General features: G+C 40.5%; 1 long non-coding RNA gene across 1 annotated transcript in view; it reads left to right on the top strand.

Moving 5' to 3' along the window:
- LOC307046301 overlaps window positions 1-15,317 on the top strand; it is a 78,617-nt gene extending 63,300 nt beyond the window's left edge. The window contains exon 8 of the long non-coding RNA XR_013810130.1: window positions 14,605-15,317. This is a non-coding gene — a long non-coding RNA (uncharacterized lncRNA). The remainder of the gene's footprint in view (window positions 1-14,604) is intronic.
- The last annotated feature ends 346 nt before the right edge of the window (window positions 15,318-15,663 follow it).

Raw genomic sequence — 15,663 nt, 5'->3', positions numbered from 1 at the left:
ACACACACACACACACACACACACACACACACACACACACACACACACACACACACACACACACACACACACACACACACACACACACACACACTAATTAGAAGGGGATGTCCTCTGTGTCCTATTGTAACTCCGCTCAGTAAAGTTAAACAAGGATCCACAACAGAGTCAGAGCCCACAGCATCTGTCTCCTGTGTTTATGGTAAACAAAGGGTACAGTGAACACAGCATGACACACACACACACACACACACACACACACACACACACACACACACACACACACACACACACACACACACACACACACACACACACACACACACACACACACATCACATAGACAGCAGCTCATGTAATCACACACACACACACACACACACACACACACACACACACACACACACACACACACAGGTCTCTCCCCCACCTTCTAACAGATGTGCTCAGGATGAGTCACACTGAGAATTAATTCTCTCCTACATTTCCCAGAACTGCAGTGTGTTTTATATTGAAGACACATATTACATGTGTGTGTGTGTTTATGTGTGTGTAGCTGCAATCAAATCATATCAACCTTCTGTTCTACACATTTGATTAACATGCAGATATTTTTCAGTGGCAAAATACAATTAGCCTAAAAGAGGACGTCTAAATTAGGTGTGTGATTAAATTATCTGCAAAACATTTACTCAATTGAAGATTACAGCAAAAGGATGGACAGCGTTTCTAAATGAGTGCTTTCTATAGAGCAAAGTATTGAGCTCCTACTATTCATAAAGTAGTGGAAGAGGAAAGGATTACAGGAACAGTACCTTCAGTTTAATTAGTGTTTATGGTTTCTCATCTTTTCCTGATTTGAGATCACTATGATTACATCGCTGTTTATGTTTAAGCTAATACTGTTTTAATAATCACTTCCTCTTAAAACCTCCATCTTAAAACTTTATTGGAAAAGTATTTTAGGTCATTCATGCTGTGTAACAACCCGCATGGTGACGTTAGAAGGAGGAAGTGACTGAGATTAGGGAGAAATCTGCATCATCGCTGATGATTTACAGCTTTCATCATTTGATCTCATTTAATCATCGCCTGATATATTAACGTGATGACACATAGGCTTAAGGTCAGTTAGACCTTTTGTATCCCCTATGTTGATGCGGCTGTACAGAGGCAGAGAAAGACACAGTAAAGAATAAGTAGAAACAAAGCGGTAACCTCCTGTGCGTAAACATTTCCATTTACCATTTCGATTTACCATAGAGCTCAATGTACATTTCCCAACTCGGCAACAGAAATAAATATCTTAACAGCCTGGTACAAAAATAGTTGTTAGAGACACACTTTTTTGTTTTTCTAAAAAAAGCCAACCTAATATACCTGTCTGTAGTCAAGGGACTTCAATTCCCTCGACGCCAGCGTTGAACAGACACAGATAACGTTTAAATGATATCAAAGTTTAAAGTAATGTATAATTAAGGCTTGTCCAGTTCACATTTTTGTATAACCTTGGATTAAGTGGAAATAAGAAGGAGCCATCTTCTCTGGGCTTCAGAATGCCTCTCTATGGAATACACAACTGTAGAGTCAACTTTAATTTTTTATCTGCCAATCATTGTCAGAGTATCTTTAGCTCTTATTTATAAAAGTGTAGAGTGCCTGTCTTTTGCCGACAGGAAAACAAAACAGATGCTGTAGATGTGATATCTGTTAATGCTAACAAGCATCAAGAGACCTGTAGATTTTTGGCTGCAGGCCTGTAATACCCGCTGGGGGTCCCGGGTGTGTGAGATACAATAAGATACGATTAACTTTATTGATCCCTGAAGGGAAATTCAGTCATCGCAGCAGCAGACGTTAGACACGTGAATTAGTCAACCGGGACCAGGGAAATAATAAGGTCGGAAATATAAAATGCAATACTCCCTGAAATATTAATCATAATGTTGGTGTCTCGGTGATGTTAATATTACGGTTCTCCTTAATGACTACAATGGGACTTGTTCCATGATAGCAATCAACAGAATTCACAGGTATCACACCCACTCCAAATCATCAGAAAGCCCAAATAGTTAGCATCTCATCCCCCACAAATGAAGCACATTTTCTGTCCAATAACCCAATACAATCCTAAGATAAATACATTCTAAGAAATGTTCACAGTACCATAAATAAGCTGAAATCTCAACTGCTTTCATCACAGTAGGCTGGTGGTATCCTGGATTAAATATACTTAACCCAAATTGCTACAAATGCTTTTGTAGTTCTGGACAAAAATGCCTCAAATTTAAGTTATTTAGTCATTTCTATATTGAAAACTTGACCTGAACTTGTATTCAAAGTAAAGGCTTTGCAGTTCAACATGTTCTGTAATAATGTTGCACATGTGGGATAGGTGATAGGTCAACTAACCCAAATAGAAACTACACTAAATATTGATTCTGCCAATCTAGACAAAGTGCTTACATTAACATTACACCTTATGTTTCTTAAATAAATCCTTACTGACAGTTTGACCCTGTAATTCTGACCCTATTCCTGTAGAATATCCACAGCCGCTCTCTGATTGGCTCAAAAGTAACAGAGGCTATTAGAGACTCGGCAGTGTGTTTCTTTTGTACACATTCAACCCAATGTTGTGAAACCTTGCCTATATGAAGCGTGTATGTCTACAGCTGAGGTCAGAGGTCAGATAGGCCCGGTCAGACGGTCACTCTGCCTGCCCCCGCCTCCCTTTGTTTCCTTTGGGGACCTCTGGTGTTAAACTGACACATCTGTCGGGCCCCGGCTCTTCTTCACTGGAGCAGCGGAGCAGAAGGCATCGGAGATGAGGAGGAGGAAGAATGGAGCTCGTGCTTCAACACAAGACTCCTGACACACACTCCATCTGGCCCGTGCCTTAGCAGATGCTCCTGACAGAGACCTCCTACACACACACTCACACCGACAAACACACTTTCACCCACACACGCATGATAGAGACCTCCTGCAAGGACATGTACAGTATATACCTGGAAACACATAACTACACACTGAATTGTAAATACAAACTGAATAACACACACACACACACACACACACACACACACACACACACACACACACACACACACACACACACACACACACACACACACACACACACACACACGCACACACACACACCTTCACACACTCACACACACACACACACACACACACACACACACACACACACACACACACACACATACACACACACACACGCACATTAACACACACACACACACACACACACACACACACACACACACACACACATTAACACACACACACACACACACACACACACCTACTGTACCTTCTGGCAGCATGCTTTTCCTCTTCATACCTCATAAGTCAATCAGTCCCTCCCACTCACAAAGAAAAGCAATTAAAATGATTCACAGTCAGCTCCTCCTCCTTCACGTCTCGCCAAAATACCAACACTCCTTCCCCCCCGTCGTCGCCTCCCTCCCGTCATTCTGTCGCCTCCCTCACAGATCCCAGATCGCTGGCATTATTAGAAACCAACATAAGTTTGCGATTCAAAGCCAGGGCCTCTGAGCCATGTCTGGTTAATGTGGCCGCACACTTGCCCTTTCCACATTCCTGCATACCTGATGGCACACGTGCACCCACTCCCACAACCTAACAATGTGCCCGACAATTACAAACATTACAACTAACCACACCCTCAAATACATTTTGAGGGTAAACTTATTTCCTCCTAGATAACCGTTGCACTTTTAAACATGCAAGAAGTCAACAAAACAACTTGGTATGGCGTTCAAATAATTATGTTGGTTTAGTTATTACCTAGGTAACTTACATCCCTTGTATCACATTTAAATTACTGAAATACTGCACAATAAGGGACAGCTCAATCTTTGGAGTGTTAAAACATTTGTTATATATATGTTATTATAATTGTAATGGGAGTGTAAAGCTGCTGAAAGGACACTTGATGAGAGGTCCCATTTTATTTTATAGTGTGTGAAACATGTCTGGTGGTTTCTTGGAGTACATCGGGGCCTTTACGGACAATTGTTTCACCTCACGAAAAACGAAATGATTTAAACCCAGTGACTGCACAAACAACAACAAATGCAATCGAGACAAGCGATAATGAAACTATGTTTCTGGCTTGTTGCTAGGACGATAAAAATGGTTATTGCTCTGCTTGCTCTTTCTGAAATGAAAGGCGTGTGGGTACATCTTGTTCTCTCGTGGAGAAAAGTGCACTGAGATATTTATCATCTCGTCAGGGACGTCACTAACCGTAGCAGAAACGTTGAGGTCTATTTAGGCCTAATTTAGAGAAGCAGTTCCTCTTGTGAAACTGAGGAAGGTGGCAATGATTTCAGGCTGAAGTTGTGCGTCTTGGAGTGCAAACAGGGGCCCTGTAGTGAGTGCCAATTACATCCAAAACATTGCAAAATAATCTAAAATAGTGAGGTCTTTTGTTGCCGTCGCCTTAAGAACTAAATTCCCTATGCAGTGTTCATCTTTGTATTTATGTCGTACGAATTGCATCCCACTGGGGCTACCCAAAATGCACTGATAGTCTCTTGTAAACACTCTTAAATCAATACCAGCGTATTATAAAGACTTGGTGATATTTAATGTCAGTGTGGGAGAGATGTGTGGGAACAAAGAAAAGATGAATGGCCAGAAAATATCACAAACGTGGGTTTTTCCCCTTGTTTTGGTTCGATTAGCATGCTGGGTGAGAGGGAGGCCGCAACACGCTGAGCATCTGAATGTAGGAAGTGGAAGCTTAGGGAAGTTTTAATGGAGTGAGTTTGTTTGTGTGTGTGGAGAGAGCTTATTGAGTGCAGCGAGGGAAATGGAGAGATGAGCGATAATGCTGAGTCATATTGTACCGAGTCGTTCTGACCCAGTTCTCACTCACATCCTATTTGCCATCACAATTTATTCATTCGACACAGCGCTGGTACTTTTCAGAGATGCAACTCTTAATAATGCATGTCGACCTAAAGTGGGATTGGGGAAAGTGGAGCCCAAAAGGCAGAGAGATATTGAAAACACATCCAGCTCTCTATTTTTCTACACTCAACTCAACACTTGTATTAAATCCACGCGTCCATCCGGGGAAATGTTTTATTCTGTAACATAAAATTGATAAAAGGTCACAGACTACATTTTAAAAATGGTCACAGATTAGAACATTAGTGTGTTATGAGAAGTTGTGTAAGAGATAATGTGAGTGTCGTTATCTCATTTTTGCTATTAGTCCACAACGTCCAACAATCAAACTAACAAAATATAATGTAACTGTGACCGTACATCCCCTGGTTAGTGGCAAAGTCTAACTCAGATGAGTTAGTTAAGCTTTTGGATGATTTTGAACATTACTCATTTCTCAGTATCAGTATTCTTGCCCAGCTCTTAGTTTTTTTTATTTTTATGAGATGACTTTAAATGGACCCTGTAGTGAAAGTGAAATGCTGCCCCCTGTATCTTTTGAGCTGGTTCAGTACTGCACATTGTACCATTCTTAAAAAAAAAAACATAAACTAAAATAATCTAAATTTGGAATCAGCAAATCTTCAAATGTTCTGGTTGCTAGAATCCTGAAATGTCTGTCATTTTTGAAAAATACTTGAAAATAAGAATAATTGCCAATAGGCTTTCTGTAAATCTATTTGTTTTATGTCTAGTTGTTAATAATGTATATATTTAATCCTTAGTTTGTACACTCCTTGATAAGGTGTTTATTCAAAAAGTATTAATTTGAAAGATATTGTAACTGTTAAAACTCTCCTATTAAGCTAGTGAAGTAATTAAAATGACTCAGGTAAAGTAACAGCCCCTCATATATGTGCTCATGCACGACATGTAGTTACTTCCCCCATGAACAGACACAGATGTCATTACTGATTTGACGATGTTAAGCTGACCGGCAATAACAGACACAAGGAAAAGCTATTACAATTTAAAATGTAACAAACAAATTCAGTTTTTAAAAATTGGTCTTTGTCTAATCTCCTCATCTGATGCTTTGCTAACAACAATATACTTTCCCCCCCATGGTAACGTTGACTCCTGACTCTTCATCAGAGGCTGCTTATGCTGCTGGTGATCCAGGAATCAGATCTTATTCGGATTTTCAGCACAAGGCATTCTGGGTAAATGTGTCAGCCATGGCAGCGGTGGATAATGATTTGGGACATTCGCCTCCCACGCCTTCCTTATCTGAACATCACAATGAGGAAAATCAAGCTGACGTGTAAAGAGGCTGCTGAGGAGAATAGACAGGCACATCACAGCGCTGCATTATCCTCACCGGGTTCACACCAGGGCTGGAAAAGTTTGGAGAATCCAGGTAGATAACTTCAAGGGGTTTGAAAACTTCTTGCATCTCACAATAGAGACAATATCACCATCTGCATACATGATTCTGCAGACAAAGCAGGCTCTAAAAAGTCCAGTAAACCAAGTTTTAATTTGTTTTTAATAGAAACTTTGAAGGAACTCCAATCTTTTTTAACTTCAGAGGATCCACAGAGAGTTCTGTGTCTGTATGAAGGTGTAGTTGCTCCAAGGCACATGTGTCAAACTCAAGGCCCGGGGGCCAAATCAGGCCCTCGGTGGATTTAATTTTGGCCCGCAGGATTATTTTTAATTACTATTAGATCTGGCCCGCCGGTATATTGCACGCACACCTTCACTCAGTCCTGAGGGTCTCTTCAGCTCAGAGCCTGAGCCCAAACTTTGATGAACTTGCACCCAAGATGAGATGCCAAGTATCTGGCTTGAACTAGCATCACAGCCGTTTTTTTCTTGCAACAACAGGGCATTTTTGTTCTTTGAGGGAGATTGTTTTGTTGAAGCTGTTGTTGGCCTGTGGGAAAAATGTAATCATAAGAAAGGACTCTGCAGATAGAGCCATAAGAAATGAATGCAACTGATTATTTCATGTTTAATGTTGTTTTTATAGGCAATAATTTAAGCTTTGTTAGTTCCAGGTTTAAGTTTTGCAATAAACATTGAACCAGTCCGGCCCTCGACTAGTACCCATTTTATTTTGGCCCACTGTGTATTTGAGTTTGACACCCCTGCTCTAAGGTTTACCTTCATTGCTAGGTACTTTGGCAGTTGGCATTAATATCTTTTATATACATTTTTTATTCAAAAAAGTTTGTTTCCAATTTTGCTCTTTAATTATTAAAAGCAGTGCAAATTTCAACACCACAAATGGTTGTTATCTTCATTTCCGATTTGATAGAATAATACTCACGTTAATTTAAAGAATAACACATTTGTGATCATATTTTCTGGCCATGCAAGAACCTGAGGATGAACCCTACTGACTTTGGGTATTTGGTGCCTTTTCAAAACAGTGTCACGTGAGATTTTTTGTGAAATATTTTCGACCACCACAAGTGGATTGTCATGAAATTCAATGGAAAAATATTCCATATCCCCAGAAGACATATCCAAACCTCTATTTTACCACCAGTAGTTTGAGATAATTTTGGATTTGCGTGAACTGCATCATCAAATATTAAATGCCAATAAAATGTAGTATAGAGCTTGATATTATCCTAAGAATAAATTGTATTGACTTTGCTGTTCCCTGAACTTCTTATCCAGAGCTATCAATAGATCAGATAAAAAAAACGATTTCCCAAATACTTTGACTAAAAGATACAAAAGTAATGATATTCCCATCAGCCTAATTTGTACTTTGTGTTTGGTGCTAATGATAATGTATATTAAGCACCTGCTAAACATCAGCATTGTATCTGGAGACCTGCTTTGGCCCTTGGCAAAATCTCTTTTTACTCAATATTTTGTAATTAGACAAAAAACATGTGTTATTAGTAGCTCATAATTATGAAAGACAATCTAGGGCTTTTTATCATGACGAATACCCTGCAAGTAAAAAAAAAAAGACAGCTCTGATCTTTGCACACCGCTCTTTTGTGTCCATCATCAGCTCTCCTCTTTAAAAAGGCCCTGAAGCAACACTTTGAATCCTCACCTGTCTACTTTGGATAACAGCGTCAGCCAAATGCTTAAAATGTAAATGCGATTCGTTTTTTCTACTTCCACCAGGGTATTTCTTATTCATCACGGTCCAGCTGCCTCCTTGAGGCCGACGGTGTGACGGCTCAGAGGAATCACTCAAGTTCCTCATAGTTTTGGGGCCTTTAGGGAAAATATATTTGCTTATAATGGAGGCCTTAGGGAGCTCAATAACACCACTACTGCACATTAGATACTCTTTAAACCGTAAGAAGGCAGTTTAAAGAAGCTCTGGCCGGTTTCAGCAGGGTCAGAAATCCTTCATTTTTGAAATAACACTTTTTTTAATTCTACATGTCCTCAGGTACCAAGAATCGTTTGTTGTGGAAGTATCCAGAGTGGGTGCTAGGCAGGGGTATTATTATTTATAATTTCCTACCATTTACTTGTGATGGTTTAGAGAGCCAATTGTATCAAATGTACCTTTCTTTCTGTCTGCTTTCTCATTATATTCTTTTCATTCCACAAAATATCACGCCGAAACAGCCCAATCCATCAGATCTGGGTCGGTGGAAAACCGAAATTGATTGTTCTGGCGAACCGAGACATGTTGTTTGTGAACTCTACAAGACCCCAACCTAAAGTATGAGCAAGTCAGATTTATTCTGCTTCTCTAGGTCACCAACAATTGCAACCTTTTTGTACTGCTACCTAATGTGTGTTGCTGCAGGTCATGCCATCCAGTGTGAAGTCTGCTTTGTGTTTAAGTAAAGTCATGATTAAAAGATCTTACAGAGGTAATTTACACCTGATATTAACATGGATCTGTATCTTTTTCCATTCTGATTTCCATTTGCACTTCCTTTTGTTGCTGCACAAATTGTGAAGGAAAGCAGAGCTGGAAGACTTTTCGGTATTATTTAGGGACCGCAATGATGTGGCAAAGTCAGGGTAACCTGCATCTGAAGGTCAACAAAAGGTAATCAGTGCCAGTTGAGACGCTTACCACTGGTGCTGGAATCGCTTTTTGTTCATATAAGCAGGAAGTGATGCAGTCAGGAGATGTTCACGTGTCATTAGCAACTAGCTGATATCAATCCACTGATGTTATCCGGCGCATCTGATTACCTTCTAATAGCTATGCATTTACACAGGTGGTGACATGTGTGTTTAGTTATCTAGATACAATATTCAGATACTGTTTGCATGTTGATACCAGGTGTGAATGGGTTCATAATGAGTCAGACAGACAACAGTGCTGTGTGGTCCGGTCCCAATTGAGAGTACATTTTGATTCAGGGGAAGATGTTTGAAAGCTGTTGTTGCCTCTTTTTGCACATTTATTTGTCACTGCTGCTTTAAGCTCTGTTTTGTATTGTGAAGCTTATAACTTTTGCAATCAATGTCTGAGTTGTATCAAAGCAGAAAAGAAATCTTCCTCTTCTTTCGTCTTTCTTCTCCCCTGGATTGACTGGATTAAAACTCTGAAATCAATGGTGGATCAGTGGGATTCCCCCGGTCCGTGTTTCATGAGAGGAGCAGGTGTTTTTAGTGTGTTTTCTGTTCTTTTGCGTTTTTAATCCGACTGTTATCCTCTGTGAAGCTTTGACGCCTCATCAAACAGGACCCTTCTGTCCTAATGTTTCTGAGGGGGAGTTTTCTCGTGTTGCAAAGCAGATCACAGGGCAGATCCTTTTGTACGAACCTGCTGCACAAATACAGTTTGGTTGATTGATGATCAAAGGTTGAGGCAGGCAACCCTCAGGTTCAGCCAATCAGTGTTCAGCTCTATATCTGACCTGTCGGCACACACTCAGGGAACAAGTCCAACATTTGATCTGCCTTCATGGCAACTGAACTTTAGACGCATTAAGGCATGTTGAAGGAGTTTGGGAAATATGGGGGGGGGGGGTTATTTATTTGTTGTGTGTGTGTGTGGGTGAGTTTGTGTGGGAACTGGGAGTAACTTCACTGTTGTGCTTCTCACAATGGATCATAAATTAAGGAGATGCCCCCTCAGGCACACTTGGTACACACACACACACACACACACACACACACACACACACACACACACACACACACACACACACACACGTCCATGCGACCCTCAGAGAGGAAGAGTTCAGGCTGCAGATGTCTGTTTGTCGGAGGGGTTGAATATGTGTGATTGTGTGTTTGTATGTGTGTGTGTTGACCCCCCATGACCCTAACACAAACCTTGCAAACACACACACTTTCACCTCCCATAATCCCGACTAACCTCACTGACACAAACTCAAACAAAAGCCGCCCACCCTACAAAGCTGCGAGGCTTTGTTTCCTTTCTGCTTCCTGTTTGGGTCACTCCATCCCAACCTGATACTAGATGAAGGTTCAACTTCTTTTGTTTTTGTTTCACAGCGAAAAGTTTGAGTTTTTATTTCTGAAGCTCATTTGCTTGTTGCCGTTTTCTTTTCCATTTAGTCCAACTCAGACTCTCAGAGTAAGTGTACTTGCTGAGACAAGTGTCAAAATAATAATAATAATAATAAAATCCTCCCTGTTTATTATATAGTTGCAACAATTAGTTGATTTATCAAACTATAGAGTAGGCATCTTCTCCCCTATTTAGTTATTCTATTTTTGCTTTCATCACTTTCATAGCCCTCATCTGGTCCAAATATCATCATTTCAAATACTCTCATTTATAACTGAATACTCGCAAAACTAATGACACTCAAAACTAGTGTTGGGAAAATACTGAATGTTACTTCTATATCAGAGTAGCACGTGATAAGAGAGGCCCTACGTAGCTGTGTACGTAGCCGGATGTATGACTATGACGCTCATGAGACACTGTGTTGAAGTTATGATAGCTATGTTCCTAAGATTGGAAAGATGACACAGCCCCTAGACAGATAGGCAATTAGACGGTCATGTTTATTGCTTACGCAGGCCTTAGCTAATCTTAACTAATATCAGAATACTGCTTTGAACCAGTATTTTTTCATCTTGTTGACTGTAACACCCTCTCTTGTATATAAGCATCTGAAGGACACTGTTCTGGGTACTATTTGTCCCACGCAGCCCTGTGTGTGATGACTACTTCCATTCTTAAGGATAATAAATACATGTATCCTGATATTGATGACCAAGCCGGTGACGAGTGATATATATATGTTTTAACTTTTCAATTTTTCTGCATGAACACCTACAGTAGCATACACTTGCGTCCCCTTTATTCTCTATCTCTCTCACACACATGTGAAGAGGTACTCATCTCACAACGAAGAGTACTCGTAAATACTACATGCGATATACCCACGTACACGTGTTGCCTATAAATATGTAGAGCGTGGCTGCGGGGGAACAGCAGGGTCACAGTGCAAGTGATGGTGTGGGATAGGTGTGTGTGTGTGTGTGTGTGTGTGTGTGTGTGTGTGTGTGTGTGTGTGTGTGTGTGTGTGTGTGTGTGTGTGTGTGTGTGTGTGTGTGTGTGTGTGTGTGTGTGTGTGTGTGTGTGTGTGTGTGTGTGTGTGTGTGTGTGTGTGTGTGTGTGTGTGTGTGTGTGTGTGTGTGTGTTTACACATATACTATATTTGAGGTTTTTACGCTAGATGTAAATGTTGGCCATAAGGGGTTTTAATATTGTCAGTAGGAATATCCGTGTAGTGTGCATGTGCAAACTGTAATTATGTACATTAGCCATTTGTTAGTGTAATTAATGTTCTTCTATGTCAGGGGTGTCAAACTCAAGGCCCGGGGGCCAAATCCGGCCCTCGACCTAATTTTTTGTGGCCCGCAAGAGCTTGCAAAGAATATAATATACAATACAATACAATTGGTGTAATTGTTGAACATTTACTTTCAATTATTTGCCCTAGACTTCTGCTTTCAGACGTAGTTATTTAGGAAGATATGACCAGATCTGATAATAATCCAATGCAGGGCCAATAATGTAATATAATACATTATTTAATATATATTATATATTTACATATGTATATTTATATAAAATTAAAATTACAACCGACCGTTTGAAAGCAACCATAATGCTGATGTGGCCCGGGATGAAATTGAGTTTGACACCCCTGTTCTATGTAGTATGAGTGATGATTAACATTGTAAAACTGTAGCACAAGTCAAGAACAAATGTCCTTACGGTGACTAATACAATCGTATAATATTGTTTTTCATTATTATTATTATTATGATTTCATTTTACATATGTTAGATTGCACAGTAATACTGGAATAAGGGAACAATAATTCCCCTTACAATTGTGTGAATCAGTAGCTTGTTGTGCTGCTGTTGTTCTCTCTTCATTATGGCCTCTTCACATTTTGGACTGGATCTAATTGCCCCCCCCCCATTTTGAATTGCGTTTGACATTTTTGGGGAAATAGTTTTTATTCAACTTGTACTATGAGATTAAGTCCTAAATATTATGACCAGGGAAATCCTCAGTTTCAATGTCGGACGTTGGGATTCGGTTGCACCCGTTGGTTGGGACCGTTAATAAGGTTTGCATACAGTAGTCTTCCAAACTTGGGGATTTATTTTGGTAGAAAGGGAGTGGATTTGTTTGAGAATATCTAGGGGATACCTGAATCTCAATTCCACAATACTCAACGGGTGTACCTACTAATCTAAGGGTTTATGTACAAACTTTTTCTGTAAAGAATGCCTTCCTGATCCAAAAACAAACACCTTTTCTAAACAATTAAAGGGGTGAGCATCTCCCCACGTACAGTATGACTGCTTTATATCATGTGACTGAAGCTCCATTCTTAGTCCATGTGATAAATCCTGACACATAATGTTGGAGTAATAATAATAATAATAATATGAGTAATAATATGAGGCTATGAGTAGATAGAGGAGAAGAGATGAGTTTTGAGGCAGGAGTGGAACAGTGTGAGGGACTCGGAATCGCGGAGAGTAAACCTCAGTGCTCAAACTCTGGTATACGGTATCACAATTAAACTCTTATTGCACCCCCTCAAAACTTTCCTAAATACCAACAACGCTTCTATCTGCCTTGTGTAATTATCCAACATTGCATTGCAGTGTTCATTAGTCTGCTTTGCACGCTGCCTTGCATATTTACACACACTTTGGACAACTAGTCCTAACTGCTGCGGGTGATTATGCGGCTGATTGGAACGCGCAGCAGGTTTGCCTTTGTAAGCCGTCAGTCCTCTGGGGGTTAATGACCTAGAATCCGTCATCTTCTTATCCTCGCCGAGATGAAAGGAGACATTGTTTACATACATCTGCCTTCAAAGGGGAAGGCACCCAAATTAGAAGCAGCAAGTCAAACAGTATGCAGATGAGGCAGCTGAAAGGGGTGAATAGAAGACTCCCGACTGGAGGCACGCACGCCTCACCCTCCTCTCCACCCATGTCCTGTGGGTGAGGAGAGTGGAGGGGGGGGGAGCAGCAGAGGCAGGTGCTGTCTCCCCCCCTGCAGAGCTCCTTCATTGTGGTTCCCCTCAAAAAGGACAGCTGTTGTGTCTCGCACCCCCTCCAGTGTTGGCTGTCATGTGTGTGTGTAACTGGGTGTTTATCAGAGTGTGTGTTTTATAAAGTTGAACAGGTCTCTCAGTTGTTTGTTGCCGCTCTTGTTCCCTCGCCTGGATAACATTTCTACTTTTCGTTGTTCTTCGTCTGTTAACTCACTATTTTCTTTATTTACCTCCTCATTTTCTTTTCCTAACCTCCATTAATGAATGACCTCTCTTCACCGTTCCTCAGCTTTTTTGCATTTTAAATTAAGCTCATTTACAACTTTTCTTCAAAGGCAGAGCTGCTCAATTAATCTCAAAGCATTATTTAAACTGCAGATTTAGACTGAACCCAATGACGATCATTGGCGATCAATCCAATGATGTCTGGCTCTCTACCTGTGTACTCATCCTCTTTGAACTACACATAGGATTTGCCTTAATTGTGCATTATTTGGTTGCCTAGTAAAACATTATTAGACCAGAAAACTGGAGATAATGTAAGCTGCAAAAAGCCACCAATAAACCATAGTTTCACACTTCTAATTTTAGATTTGAAAAGTTCCCAACATGTTTTGTTTTCCTTGGGGCAATACTTGTTTTACTCATTTCCAGCCATGAATAGCTTCTCCACTACTGATCCATGCTGTGTTTTGAGTCAAGCAACACTATATTAAAAAAAGGAAGAGCCTCGGAGCAACAGTAGCGTTAATTTGGAGTCGTGTGTGTTTCAACTTGATGAATCTATGTCCATTATTCATTATTCTTTTAGCTCTGTTTTGGGTCCCCACCATCTCCTGAGAAATATATTTATCTGTAAAACATGAACCTGTGAGCTAAAATATGCCAATTGCTTTGTAACTCTGCACTAGCTGGTGAATATTCTCTGTTGGTTTGTCACAATTAGTCTCCCTTTCACATTACACATTCATTTGATCCACGGCTCATATAAACACAGATTGATTAGTGTTGCTTAAATAGTCACTGACTTTGTCCAATCTGTCTCTTCCTTCTAAACCTGCTCTACTCCCCAAATCCATATTATACATTCTTCTGTCTCCTTTATCCCCTCTCTCTCTTTTCTCGTTTCTCCCCTTTTAAGAGCTGAGGGGTAACAAGCGTGTCCAGGGTGAGGATGAGCCCCGGTGGGCCGACAGCCTCCCCCTTTGTCTCCCCCCAGAGCCCAGATGCCTCCATTCGCCTCTCCGGTTTGTAGGAATGACCACATCGGCATCAGAGGAATGGCACCAGGAATGCTTTGGTGTTTGTTCTGTTTAGCCTCCCACATGCTGGCAACGACCCCCCCCCCCCCCCCCCATCCTCACCCCTCTGTCCTGCTAATTTAATCAGCTCGGGGTAAAAAACAACCCAGCCTCGGTAAGAACGTCATTGTTTGCCCCGAATGTGAACAGGCAGCTGATTGGGTAATGTTTACATGTCTGTGGGAATGTTTGTGAGGTATGACATTGTTTCTGGTTTGAGTGAAAGGACAAACTCTTTGGCAGTTATGTGATTGTATTGTGAGGCGTTCAACTGCCAAGGTGCAAGCCACGCATGATTTATAAATTGGGCCATATGAATTCAAATGTACTTTTTGTATTTGTTCAGTTGGCAGTCTATATTCCAATACAATATATAACAAGGTTATTCAGGTGACCTTAATCAACCAAATGCTCAAAATGTCAGTTACGAAATGAAAAACAGTCGGTGGCAATTCACATGTTTCTCTGGATAAGCACATTTTTAATAAACTGATTTGTTTTACTTGTTGTGGAAGATTATAAAGGACATTTCCAGCATCAGCAGATGTATTAGGATGAATCCTCATGACACATTTTATTGCAATTCATTAAAATGTTCTTCCTCTGGATCAATGATATGGCATTGTTTGAACATCAGTGCTAAGTGTTTCATGTCGCTTCCTTTCCTTCGTGAAGTATTTTATAATTTTGGTTCGGTTTGCGTGTTTGTCAGCAGGATTATGGAACAATAACTGATCTTATTTGAATAAAGGGAAGTGGAAGGCTGTAGCATTTGCCAGAGATGCACAAATTACTTTTTCTTGTGAGATAAGGCGTTTGTTTGGCATTCGCTTATGTCTGCTAACTTTGGGTCCCCTTCTTGCTTTACTGGGACTTATGTCTCCAGAATAAGCTCCTCT

Source organism: Notothenia rossii, assembly GCF_949606895.1.
Source record: "Notothenia rossii genome assembly, chromosome: 7".
Classification (NCBI taxonomy): domain Eukaryota; kingdom Metazoa; phylum Chordata; class Actinopteri; order Perciformes; family Nototheniidae; genus Notothenia; species Notothenia rossii.
The sequence above is the reverse complement of the archived record's forward strand: the minus strand, read 5'-3'. Positions and strand labels throughout refer to the sequence as shown.